A 13,728-nucleotide genomic window follows, 5' to 3' on the forward strand; every position below is an offset into this window, starting at 1 on the left:
ACTCACTGCACAGAGACTAGGTACCCAGCATGCATTGCAGCATGAAGCTTTTGATGGTCACCACTGTTGAGATTCATACACTGATTCTTGACATCTCTCTTTGTGTTTAAATGACACAGTAGTTCAAAATGTTTGTGTCTTATCATGCTTTTAAAATCCTTCTTAATCAATTACGACACTGCTGGGTCCTATACTGTATAACCGCAGAGCTATTATTAAAAACTTTAAATTAATAACTCTTGATAACAGAGACTACACACTGTTATCATCAGTAACAAACCAACATCACCTGGTTGCAGTCTCTTTTTGGTTTTCCTTGCCATAACAAAAATGCTTTTCAAACACAGTTACAGCAGCCCCAAAAAATATAATGCTATAAAGTCAAGGGTCAAGAGTCCAACTAAAGCAAACACTACTCACCACGATGGTAACATCAAACAAAACTAAAACATCATCATCTAAATCTGTTAATTCTCAATAAGCGCTTTTGTAGATGTCTAACAGAAATAAAAACCCCGTTCATCTTTTTGAGTTCACAATGAGCTCACATATTACTCACACTGTGAGGATCACCGTATGAGAATGGTGTGATATCACTGTGATCATCGCGTGATCTCACGTGTTGACTGGGTTGCTATCGAACAGCACACCTAGGTTCCTGACTGAGTTAGGGTAACTCAAACCGTTTGAGTAAACCGATTGCCTTAAAAACCTGACAAGTTAGGTTAACTCAAACCATTTGATGAAACGTATTGTCTTAAAACATTTAAGTTTTTTAAAACTAATAGTTATGAGTACTCTGAATTTATTTCAGTTGAGTTCACTAAATAAGATATATGCCCAACCAGTCACGGTAACTCAAACCGTTTGAGTAAACTGTTTGCTTTAAAAACCCAAGTTAGGATAACTCAAACCATTTGATGAAACTTGTTGCCTTAAAACATTTAAGTTTTTAAATCTAACAATTATGAGTGCACTGAACTTATTTCAGTTGAGTTCAGTTAATTGATTAATTAAATGCTGATTGAGCATTAGTGATGAACACCTGCTGTTAACAAACAGAATCACTGACAGAAAGAGAAACACAAGAACAACAACTGACTTTAGACACATGCTTAGATGAAATCAATTGAAATAAAATACATTAAATCTCAAGATCTGATTAAACAACCCCACAAACAGCATCACCAGCTCCACTTATTAATAACCAGACTGACTTTATTTCTGTCAGACATCTACAGAAGATCTTATTGAGAATTAACTAAGGTTTAGATGTTGATTTATTGTTTCAACTGAAGTAACCATGTTAGAGATCAGTGTCTGCTTTAGTTGGGCTCTTGACCTTTGACTTCTGTGTTAGTAGTTTTGTTTTCTCTTTTTCTCTGGCTGTTGTAACCATGTGTTTTTCGAACATATTTGTTACAACTCAAAAGCCCAGAGGAAACGATCAGTAGTTGGTTGTTATATATTTATAATGACAATCATCTATTAGTGGGCTGATCTCATAGAGATTGAACATAGACTCATTGTGTCTAATTTCTGATTGAATGAACATATTGATTATAGTAAAAGTGATTCTAAGAGCTACTGTTTCTGTGATAGTCAGTTAACAGAAAGGACTTTCTAAACAGTTTGTCCACAAAAAGTTTTAATCTATGGTAGAAGCTAGACTCACACAGACATCAAGAATCAGTTTGTGAACCTCAACAATGGTGACCATTAAAAAAAAAATTTAAAAAAAAATCATGCAGCAATGCATGCTGGGAGCCATGGATGAGTTTTGTACTATGCTAGTACCCAGCATGCATTGCAAAATTATTATTATATTTTTTTAATGGTCACCATTGTTGAGGTTCACAAGCTGATTGTTGATGTCTGTGTGAGTCTGATTTCTACCATAGATTAAAACTTTTCGTGGACAAACTGGTTAGAAAGTCCTTTCTGTTAACTGACTCACAGAACCACTTTTACTATAATCAATACATAAATTTAACCAGAGCTTAGACACACAATGAGTTGTGTTTATTCTCAATGAGATCAGCTCAGTAATAGATGATTGTCATTATAAATATATAACAACCAACTACTGATCACTTCCTCTTGGCTTGAAGAACACATGGTTACAACAAGCAGAGAAAAAGAGAAAACAAAAAAAAAAACTAACACAGAAGTCAAGGGTCAAGAGCCCAATTAAAGCAGACACTGATCTCTAACATGGTTACTTCAAATGAAACAATGAATCAACATCTAAACCTTAGTTAATTCTCAATAAGATCTTCTGTAGATGTCTGACAGAAATAAAGTCAGTCTGGTTATTAATAAGTGGAGCTGGTGATGCTGTTTGTGGGGTTGTTTAATCAGATCTTGAGATTTAATGTATTTTATTTCAGTTGATTTCATCTAAGCATGTGTCTAAAGTCAGTTGTTGTTCTTGTGTTTCTCTTTCTGTCAGTGATTCTGTTTGTTAACAGCAGGTGTTCATCACTAATGCTCAATCAGCACTTAATTAATCACTTAATTACTTAACTGCAATGTATATCTTATTTTAGTGAACTCAACTGAAATAAGTTCAGTGCACTCATCACTATTAGTTTTAAAAAACTTAAATGTTTTAAGGCAATCAGTTTCCTCAAACTTTTGAGTTATCCTAACTTGTTGGGTTTTACAGTGTGACGGTACATGGCCCCGTCCATCATCCCTTTGATGCGGTGAAGTGGTCATGTCCCCTTAGCAGAAAAACACCCCCAAAGCATAATGTTTCCACCTCCATGTTTGACGGTGGGGATGGTGTTCTTGGGGTCATAGGCAGCAATCCTCCTCCTCCAAACATGGTGAGCTGAGTTGATGCCAAAGAGCTGGATTTTGGTCTCATCTGACCACAACACTTTCATCCAGTTCTCCTCTGAATCATTGGCAGACTTCAGATTTCTGCTTCCGGCTTCGCTACTGTTCGGACGCTCCTGCTTATTGCTCTGCGCTTCGCTCCATATTTATGCACTTTTCTCAGATTTCTCTAAGATTTTAACTTCAGCATATCAGCACAGTGCTCAAACAACTCAGTTTTTAGAAAAGGAAGACTCTTTGCCTCCCACTGCCAGCAGTTTACATTCCGGAGACGGGAAAACACAGCTGCCTACATTCAAACAGACGGGAAAGAAAATGCCTCTTGTGGAATCTACTTGCTGCATGAACTGCCACAGACTTCTACAAAGGATTGCGGTTCTTGAAACAAAGTTACTTGCTGGACCTCCAAAACAGGTGGAACACACAGCAGATCGTCATCACGGAACCCCGCGGCATACAGCCGGTGAGTCCTATGAATCTAGTGAATCTCAACAGTTTATACAAAGTGTAGAGGAACAAGCTGATCAACAGACTAATCGATGGCACAAACAGGGAGCGAGACCCAAAGGCACTCGAGACATCAGATTGTCACGAGTATCTCGTATTGCTGCGGTAGCATCCTCTACCCCAGATACGGCTATGACAAGACTTGTAAACACTGGCATTTTACAACCCCCTATACATCTTGAGAACCTATTCGAAGCATTAATGAATGTGGGTGAGGAATCCCCAAATGTGACAAAACATGGATCGTATCAGCCAACAGCTAACATCGCTACTAACAGGCGCTCGAGGTCGAGCAGACAGCGGCACTCAGCTCAGAGCGCAGCCGAGCCCAGGACTCTGATAGTGGGCGACTCTATTATCAGAAACATCAGTAGCAGGACTACAACTACATGCTGCTTTCCTCAAGCAACCGTCTCTGATGTGAACAAGGAGCTTCGGAACATTCTCATGAAGCACAAGACTGCAAATCGAATCATCATCCATGTGGGGAAGAACGATATTCGGAAAGAGCAGTCAGAACTGCTTAAGAAGGATTTCAGTGAACTCTTTGAAACACTTCAAAGACTCTAAGTTCAGTCGTTCATCAGTGGACCACTCCCAGCAAGGGGAACTAACATGTTTTCACGACTGCTTGGGCTGAATACATGGCTACAAAGAACCTGCAGTACAAAAGGAGTCAACTTCATCGACAACTTCAATATTTTCTGGCGCCATAGACAACTGTTTAAACTGAACGGCTTCCACCCAAACAAACTTGGTGCGAGAGTGCTAAAGGACAATATCTATTTCTCCCTCCGTCATCCTTCAGTGGTGTGTGCCAATCCACTCGGCCTCAATGGCACACACACACCTGGACAGAATATGAGTGACCACAGGACTTCATGTCAGCCTCAGAGTCATCTTATGGTTGACACATCCCACAAGGACACTGATAACACCACGCAGCCAAAACAAACTTTCCTCACAGAGACTATCCCGGCTGAGCCCTGCCCACACAGCTCATCACAAACAAACTACATCAGCTCCAAGACTCAGCACCCAAGGACAACTATCTGGAAAACAGCCAGGGAAGCCAGGACAACATATCACAGCCACCGGAAACACCAGAGCCCCGCTCGCCAGACACACTATCCCTCTCTCCAGAATCTCCACTTCTAAGCTTCTCACAGAAAATGGAGGAACTGGTGTATGCTGGGACCAAACTCCCCCACTCGTTCGCTGCAAGCCCCCAGATATCAACTAAAAAACGGCGGGCCCCACAACCACCAAAGACTTCAGGCCCAGCTCTCCCCCCAGTCAACAATTTGATCTCACAGTGATGTCACCATGAGCTCACAGGATACTCGTGATGAGGTCACAATGTGAGGTAACAGTGAGCTAAAAGTGTAAACTCACAGCGCCCTCACTGTGTGCTCATACTAATCTGAGGTCAAAGTGCACTCACTGCACAGAGACTAGGTACCCAGCAAGCATTGCAGCACAAAGCTTTTGATCGTCACCGTTGTTGAGATTCATACACTGATTCTTGATGTCTTGATGACACAGTAGTTCAAAATCATTGTGTCTTATCATGCTTTTAAAATCTTTCATAAGTGATTATGTCACTGCTGGGTCCTACGCTGTATAATCACAAAGCTATTATAAAAACTTTAGATTAATGACTCCTCACAAAGACTACATAATGAATCTAGGTGATGGTTGCGCTGTTATCGTCAGTAACAAACCAATATCACCTGGTTGCAGTCTTTTTGGTTTTTCTTGCCGTAATAAATGTGCTTTTCAAACAGTTACAACAGCCCCAAAAAATATAATGTTATGAAGTCAAGGGTCAAGAGCCCAACTAAAGCAAACACTACTCACCACGATGGTAACGTGAAACAAAACAATAAAACATCATCATCTAAATCTCTGTTCATTCTCAATAAGCGCTTTTGTAGATGTCTAATACAATGATACTCACAGTGTGAGTAATATATGAGTTCATTGTGAACCCAAAAAGATGAGCGGGGTTCTTATTTCTGTCAGACATCTACAAAAGCGCTTATTGAGAATTAACAGATTTAGATGATGATGTTTTATTGTTTTGTTTGACGTTACCATCGTGGTGAGTAGTGTTTGCTTTAGTTGGGCTCTTGACCCTTGACTTTATAATATTATATTTTTTGGGGCTGCTGTAACTGTGTTTGTGAAGCACATTTGTTATGGCAAGGAAAACCAAAAAAGAGACTGCACCCAGGCGATATTGGTTTGTTATTGATGATAACAGCGCAACCATCACCTGGATTCAATATGCTGTCTTTGTGAGGAGTTATTAATCTAGTTTAAACAGATATTTTTATAACAGCTCTGTGATTATGCAGTATAATGCAATAAGTCATAATCGTTCATGAAAGATTTTAAAAGCATAAGACAAGACACAAACATTTTAAATTACTGTGTCATATAAACGCAAAGAGAGACACCAAGAATCGGTGTATGAATCTCAACAATGGTGACAATCAAAAGCTTCATGCTGCAATGCATGCTGGGTACCTAGTCTCTGTGCAGTGAGTGCACTTTGACCTCACATTAGTATGAGCACACAGTGAGGGCGCTGTCAGGGTTACACTTTTAGCTCACTGTTACCTCACATTGTGACCTCATCACGAGTATCCTGTGAGCTCATAGTGACATCACTGTGAGATCAAATTGTTGACTGGGAATGCATTGATGAAATAAACTGTTGGATGTCCCAGAACTTTCTTCAGTTAAATAAGGAGAAAACTGAAGTCATTGCATTTGGAAACAAAGATGAAGTTATCAAGGTGAATGCATACCTTGACTCTAGGGGTCAATCAACTAAAAACCAATCAACTAAAGTCAAAAATCTTGGGGTGTTTCTGGAGACAGACCTTAGTTTTAGTAGTCATGTCAAAGCAGTAACTAAATCAGCATACTATCATCTCAAAAACATTGCAAGAATTAGATGTTTTGTTTCCAGTCAAGACTTGGAGAAACTGGTTCATGCCTTTATCACCAGCAGGGTGGATTATTGTAATGGTCTCCTCACCAGCCTTCCAAAGAAGACCGTTAGACAGCTGCAGCTCATCCAGAATGCTGCTGCCAGGATTCTGACTAGAACCAGAAAATTTGAGCATATTACACCAGTCCTCAGGTCCTTACACTGGCTTCCAGTTACATTTAGGATTGATTTTAAAGTACTTTTACTCGTTTATAAATCTCTAAATGGCCTAGGACCTAAATACATTGGAGATATGCTCACTGAATATAAACCTAACAGACCACTCAGATCATTAGGATCGAGTCAGTTAGAAATACCAAGGGTTCACACAAAACAAGGGGAGTCTGCTTTTAGCTATTATGCCGCCCGCAGTTGGAACCAGCTTCCAGAAGAGATCAGATGTGCTAAAACATTAGCCACTTTTAAATCCAGACTCAGAACTCATCTGTTTAGCTGTGCATTTGTTGAATGAGCACTGTGCTACGTCCGAACTGATTGCACTATGTATAATCACTTTCTATTCTTAAATGTTTTAAATTCTTTTAAAATCAATTTTTAAATCACCTTGTTTTTATTGTTGTGATTTTTATTATTTTTAATCTCTTATTATTTTTAATGACTATTTCACTTCCTTTTATGTAAAGCACTTTGAATTACCATTGTGTATGAAATGTGCTATATAAATAAACTTGCCTTGCCTTGCCTTGCCTTCAGATGGGCTGTACATGTGCTTTCTTGAGCAGGGGGACGTTGCGGGCGCTGCAGGATTTCAGTTCTTCACGGCGAAGTGTGTTACCAATTGTTTTCTTGGGTGACTATGGTCCCAGCTGCCTTGAGATCATTGACAAGATCCTCCCGTGTAGTTCTGGGCTGATTCCTCACCGTTCTCATAATCACTGAAACTCCATGAGGTGAGATCTTGCATGGAGCCCCAGTCCGAGGAGTAGCATCTGCCTGCAAAACCGGAGGCTGCATTTTCAGGACCGCATTTCTAGGACCGCATTTCTAGGACCCTAGGTTTTTAGTGACAGCGCCACCTACCGAATTACAGGACCAGCGAGCGAAGATGGATGACAGTCAGAGTGTGAGTATCAAATGTGAATACATTTTTATTTGTTTAACATTAAAAACAATTGTGATGCATTTCATTGGAAAGTTAACATAGCCGAAGATATCGTGATTTGCTAAATAGTCTTGAATTCATAGCCGTCATATATTAGCCTCTAATGCTGTAAAATGAATTGTTAGCACATTAATTTAACGAAACTGTTGCATGATAAGCCTGTGTTGACTTATTGACAGCACAATAAACTGTAGCACGTTCGTTGTGAAAGCTTGTTAATTACTCATTGTTTTCCATTTTAATTAAGTTAAAATAATCTTAATGTTTTAACTGTCACATGCTCACAGTCAGCCTGTTTAACGTTACCCCACAATACATGTTATGAGTACGTCTCTTCATTTTGACATGGTTTTATAATGTTGTTTGAGACATATTACATTTTAATAGTCAGACATAACAGAGAGGCCATCATAATAATTGACTGTTAAAATACCACGTGTTAGATTGTCATTTACTGTGTACTGTACTCTATATGAAGTGCTTTCAAGGACACAGATCAAGGCAGGCAATAGTATGACAAAAGATAAATAAATAAATTTGTTGTTTGTTCAAGAACACAAATAAAAGTCGGGACAATGGTGGGCAGTTCTTCTTTCTTTAATTCTATACTGTGCAATAACTGAATCACGAACTCCATTAACACAGGTGTCTCTCTTTCTTTCTTTGATAATTAACTGGACAACCAAAATCTAACCCAGAGTGGCCAACAAACCCAGAATGGCCAACAGTGCTTATTCCTGAGTTTAGTCTGGGTGTATTCAACACAATACACTACAAAATTGGTCAAGTATTGGAATTGTTTTTACACAATGTGTAAACCCTTTTTAAGCGTTAACAGTATTTCTGATTATGTTCTCCATTTACTGTTTCAGAAACAACTGAGAAAAGAGGTGAGAGCATCCAGGTGGAAGGTAGTGCTGCTGCATACATCACAACGTGTGCTTTAAATATTTAAAGTCATGTCAATAATATGTTATTTCTATTCAGATTTCTTGCATCTCTCTTTATTATTTTTTTTCTCAGTTCAGATGGGCTTTATTGACATGAATGTTTCAAGAACCTTTGTTCCCACAACATCAAAATAATTTTTTTTCCAAATCTTTGAACAGTATGCAGTAATACTTATGAACATTAATTAATTATTTTTGTATCGTATATGTGTGTGCGCTCTGTGGTAACTAAGATCTTTTAAATATGAAATTTAAAATGAGAGAGTAGAACATGTTCAACTAAATGTTCCTCATTTCATTCACTTTTCTCTCTTTCTCTCTCTTAGGAGTCAGTGAAGACGTCGTCCATGAAGTTCTTTCTATGTGGTTCACATCATGAACAAATTTGTTATTGTGTGTGTTCAAGTTCAACTGTTGTAATATATTATTTTATAAAATATACACAATCTTAAATCTACCCCCAGAGTCATCCTTGACTATACCATGATTCCTTGTTTATTTTATTTGAGTTATAATATTATGCTACTTAGACCCAATGATTACTCAACATTCCTAGGAACCAGGTTTAATTGCAATAAAGAAAGTAGTATTTGGGTGTAATAAAACTTTTAAAAAACTCTAAAATTCTAATGTAGTTAAAACTGGGTGGAAATACTGCCTTAGTTGCACTTTTTTCGGTCCTCCAAAACTAGGGTCCTGGAAATGCGTTCCTGGGACGGCGGTTCTCCGGCTCGGTAGGTGGTGCTGTCACAAAAAACTAGGGTCCTAGAAGTGCGGTCCTACAACTGCGGTCCTGAAAGTGCAGCCTCCGGTATTGCAGACTGATAATATTGAGTCCGAGGGAGATTGACAGTTATTTTGTGTTTCTTCCATTTGCGAATAATCACACCAACTATTGTCACCTTCTCACCAAGCTGCTTGGCGATGGTCTTGTAGCCCATACCAGCCTTGTGTAGGTCTACAATCTTGTCCCTGACATCCTTGGACAGCTCTTTGGTCTTGGCCATGGTGGAGAGTTTGGAATCTGATTAATTGATTGCTTCTGTGGACAGGTGTCTTTTATACAGGTAACAAACTGAGATTACTCCCTTTAAGAGAGTGCTCCTAATCTCAGCTCCTTACCTGTATAAAAGACACATGGGAGCCAGAAATCTTGCTGATTGATAGGGGATCAAATACTTACTTTTTTTTTTTACACATTGCCCCTATTTTATATTTGAGCCCCTGCCCCTGAGGAACTCTATGCACGTCCCTGGCACTGACCTGTAACGCTGACGAGGACTCGTGTGATGAAGCTCTTGTGTCCTTGATCAGACTGAACTCCACACCAGTATTCAGCTGAATGTTGTCGAGTCACATGACTGATGGTTCCCGTCAGGAGCTGCTGCTCTCTGTCATCATACAGCTGGATCTGTCCCTCAGCGCTCCATCTTCTGCTCTCCTCCACAGACGTCTCTTCAGCACAGAGATCAGATCCAGATCTCCTGCAGACAAACTTCACATCAGCACTGTGGGATTGTGGGTATTTGCAGCTGATGTTCACAGAAGCTCCTGCAGCAGCTGAGAGACTGATGCTCTTCTCACAACAATCAGCTGTTTGAGAGTCAAATCAAGTGCAGCAATGTTCACATTAATTGTTGTGTAACAGTGATCCAATATATTACTGTCTCTGTTGGGACATGTAACATGCTGTCTGTATTTTGGTAGTTCAAGGAAGAGATTTGCTTTTTTTTAAATCTCCAAGAATGATTAAAAGAGAGTCTGAGTACCTTTTCTCCATTTTAGTTATTTGTTCAGCCAGCTGTTGCATCGCGGCGCTCACGCAGCATCCGAGAAAGTACACATTCACGAGAATGAAATGGTTTACAGTTTATGAAGAGCGCCTCTAAATTAGGAGAGTACATCTTCTTCAGAGTTGTTACATCTGAACACCAACCTTCATTTATGTAGAAACAGTCCACTCCACCACCTATCGTTAACTCCGCGATGCGGTCCGCTCTGAACAGCTGGTAGCCCGGCAAATTCTGCGTGTTGTCCACACCATGGCAGCCATACAGGGCGCCATCTTGATCAGTGTTTATGTTTTTTTAATTTTATTTTTTTATTGAAAATAATAGTTTTGTTGGAAGTTGTAATATTTGCTTTAGTTGAGAAACTTTTTTACTTTGGCAAGGTTTTCTCAAGATCATGTTAAGTAACAGAATGTTCTAAAATAACATCCTTGGAACGTTGGAAAGATTTAGCCTTTCCCATAGTTATTGTCCCTAACTTTTCTCTTAAATTTATGTAAAGCTTATACAAGTGTTAGAATGAAACAAAACACAATAACAATCAGCCATACCAAAACTTTTTTATTATTATTATTAAAATACTGAAAAATGTCTGTAGGCTGTAATGCATTGATCTGAAGATGCAATGTCACCTGAAAACATGTGATGTGAATGACAATGTATTTTATAGCAATACATGTAAACACACCTCTAATGAAAAGTTTTCTTTGGTATATTAGAAGATTTTCATTTTTCTGCTCCAACAGACAGTGGTCATTGAGTTAAATGCCATGAGAATATTACATTTATTTTTACCACTACATTTATTTAAAAACATATAATGTAAATTATGTAAATAGAGCCGTGTGTCATAAAAGGTATTTTAACAACATTTCACATTTGGCGTGACAGTTTAATCGTTTAATTGGTTTATAGGGCTAATAAAACTGATAAGAAAAAAAAGCTCTTCATTTTTAAAATTCAGTTTTCTGGAAAGAAAAACCCATTCATACAATGTGATAGACAATAATGGGAATTCTCACAAATGTCAAATAAAACTTCTACCCCTCTATCAGACAGCTCATCTGCACTAATATACACTTACTGGAAGAAGATGTGCCTTTATCTGACTCAAATCATGTCAGACATACAATAAAACAACTGTAAATTACAGTCCATAAAAACATGCACTGTGAAAAATTGCTGTAAAATTTACAGACACTGTAAGACTGTAAATTTACAAAAGTTCTGTAAATCAATAATTACAATTGTACTGTAAAAATACAGCAAACTCTAGCATGCTGTAAAACTGTTGTGTTAGTGTATAAAAATTTGGTTAACTTGTTTCATTTGAGTCCACTGAGAAAAAAATATTTCTTAGTATAAAACTGCAAACACTTCATTTGTAATAGTAAAGTTACTAAAAACATGACTTTAATTCAAATCATTGCAGTTTATCATCAGCTATAGCACACATGCATGTGGTAAAGCACTTAACAAAGAGATCATCACTGTATCAGCAACTCTACAGTTCCTGTTTTTAACCAATACAGCAAGACCATCAGTGTTTGTGGCTCATCATTGACTGAAGCACAGGCTCTACCCTCCACCACAATGGTGACCCACTAAACTAAATTAAACTAACATTCAGTTGCAAAAACCGACTGCCTTGGCCAAGTGCCATTTACCCGAGGAACCTCAGACTGCAGGGTTTCAGTTGATAAGAAAACTATGGTCAAAAGTAAATTAACTTAAATTAACTTTAAATTTTATGCCCTTTCCCCCATGTTATCGAAAATGGTATCAAATATTGATAATTTTCAAAGTATCACACTGAAGATGGAAATTTCAGTAACATAACACTACAATACGTGTGTAATGGGTTTGATGAACAGAGAAACTATAGTGATTAAAAATAATAGATTAGAATCACATTAATTTAAGAGTATATAAGTATTCCAAGGAATAAATAAATTCATAAACAAAACAAACATTTAAGTCTGACATTTATTGCAGCATTAAGTTGTTTACATGGTTTTATAAGTATCTTGTTGTAGGCTTATAAAAACCATAAATTGTAGATTCATGAAATACATTACACACCAAACAAATGTATTTTCAGGGCAAGAGTCCATCAACAAGGGGAACAAGATATGATTAAGATATTAAATTAATCCAAATATGGATTAATTCTGTATTTTTGTTCACTAGGGAAAGTGGGCTTTAGATGTCATGACCACCTGTAACAGTTTACTACTGTTATACATAAAGTATACTTTTATATAATAGAAAGTAGTGCTGAGCGGTATACCGGTTCATACCGAATACCGGTACTTATTTTTCTTATCATATGAATTTTTAAAATACCGCAATACCGGTGTTATTTAAATAACGTTCGGAAAGCGACACTGTTTGAGAGGGGTCTCTTTTCACTATTGCATTGTGGCGAGGACACAGCTGTATGTGTTACTAAGCGTGAAAGTTACTGTAGAACGTGATGACACAGAAGAACTCATCCACAATATCCACCGCCCGCTGCCATCAGCTCCCGCGTCTCACACTCACAAGCGCGACTTTAGCACTATATTTAGCAACTTTCAGACCCTTTTAGCAGCTTTTTTCCATGACAAACCTAGCGACTTTTTTGGATACACCTTAGCTATGGTTCAGTTGGAAGATGTCGCCAGTGCTGCTCCGCGAGCGCGAGATCTGACTCGCGACGCAGTGTCGCGTCTCTCTGCGTCTGTTCTGTGCAGCGAGCGGCTGAGAAGCACCGCATTCATTTGGCCGTACCGCAGCAGACTCGTCAATAAATGAGTACAAAACAGCGTTTCCAATCACCTGCCGCTAACTGACTGTTTGGAATGATAAATAATGAGCATAGTTCGTCTGTTAATATTATGCACTTTTTTTGTTTGTTGTTTTTTTTATTTTTTATTTTGTTACTTATACGCAGGCAGTGCGCTGCATGAGACAAAACCACCGCATAGCCGCTCTTTAGTGTAACGTTAGATGCATGTTGATTTTATCAGACGATGTTGCGATTATAAATAAGAGTGACTCCTGGTTAACATGTATTAATGGGTCGTGTTTAGTCATTATTCAGTGTGGAATTTTTCTATAATATTCGCTCATCATGACAGTAAAATAGGGCATTCTAAGTCAATCTACTGCAGTTTTTTCACTCTCAGTCAGTAGAAAATGTGGTTAACACCCGGTCATACATGAAAAAATAAATACCGTCATATACCGTGAAACCGATATAATTTAGAAAAATACCGTGATATAAATTTTTGGTCATACCGCCCAGCACTAATAGAAAGTGGACCAATTTAGACCCAAGGAGTATTGAAATAGTACACTTACAAGTATACTACTAGTACACTGACATTTGTATACTTACTACATAAAGTATACCTAACAATATACTTGAACTTTACTTAAGTATACTTAATAAAATAAAGTATACTATTTTTTGGTAAGGGGAGACGCCCACTTCCTCTGAGAGCGAGATAATAATAAAAGAGGAGTGAT

The 13,728-nt window shown here is 38.2% G+C and overlaps 1 protein-coding gene across 1 annotated transcript in view; it reads right to left on the minus strand.

Moving 5' to 3' along the window:
• LOC131538316 (CMRF35-like molecule 2) overlaps window positions 1-13,728 on the minus strand; it is an 88,535-nt gene that overhangs the window by 24,610 nt on the left and 50,197 nt on the right. The gene's annotated exons all lie outside the window — the stretch shown is intronic.

The sequence above is a fragment of the Onychostoma macrolepis genome, chromosome 01 (genome assembly GCF_012432095.1).
Source record: "Onychostoma macrolepis isolate SWU-2019 chromosome 01, ASM1243209v1, whole genome shotgun sequence".
Taxonomy (NCBI): Eukaryota; Metazoa; Chordata; class Actinopteri; order Cypriniformes; family Cyprinidae; genus Onychostoma; species Onychostoma macrolepis.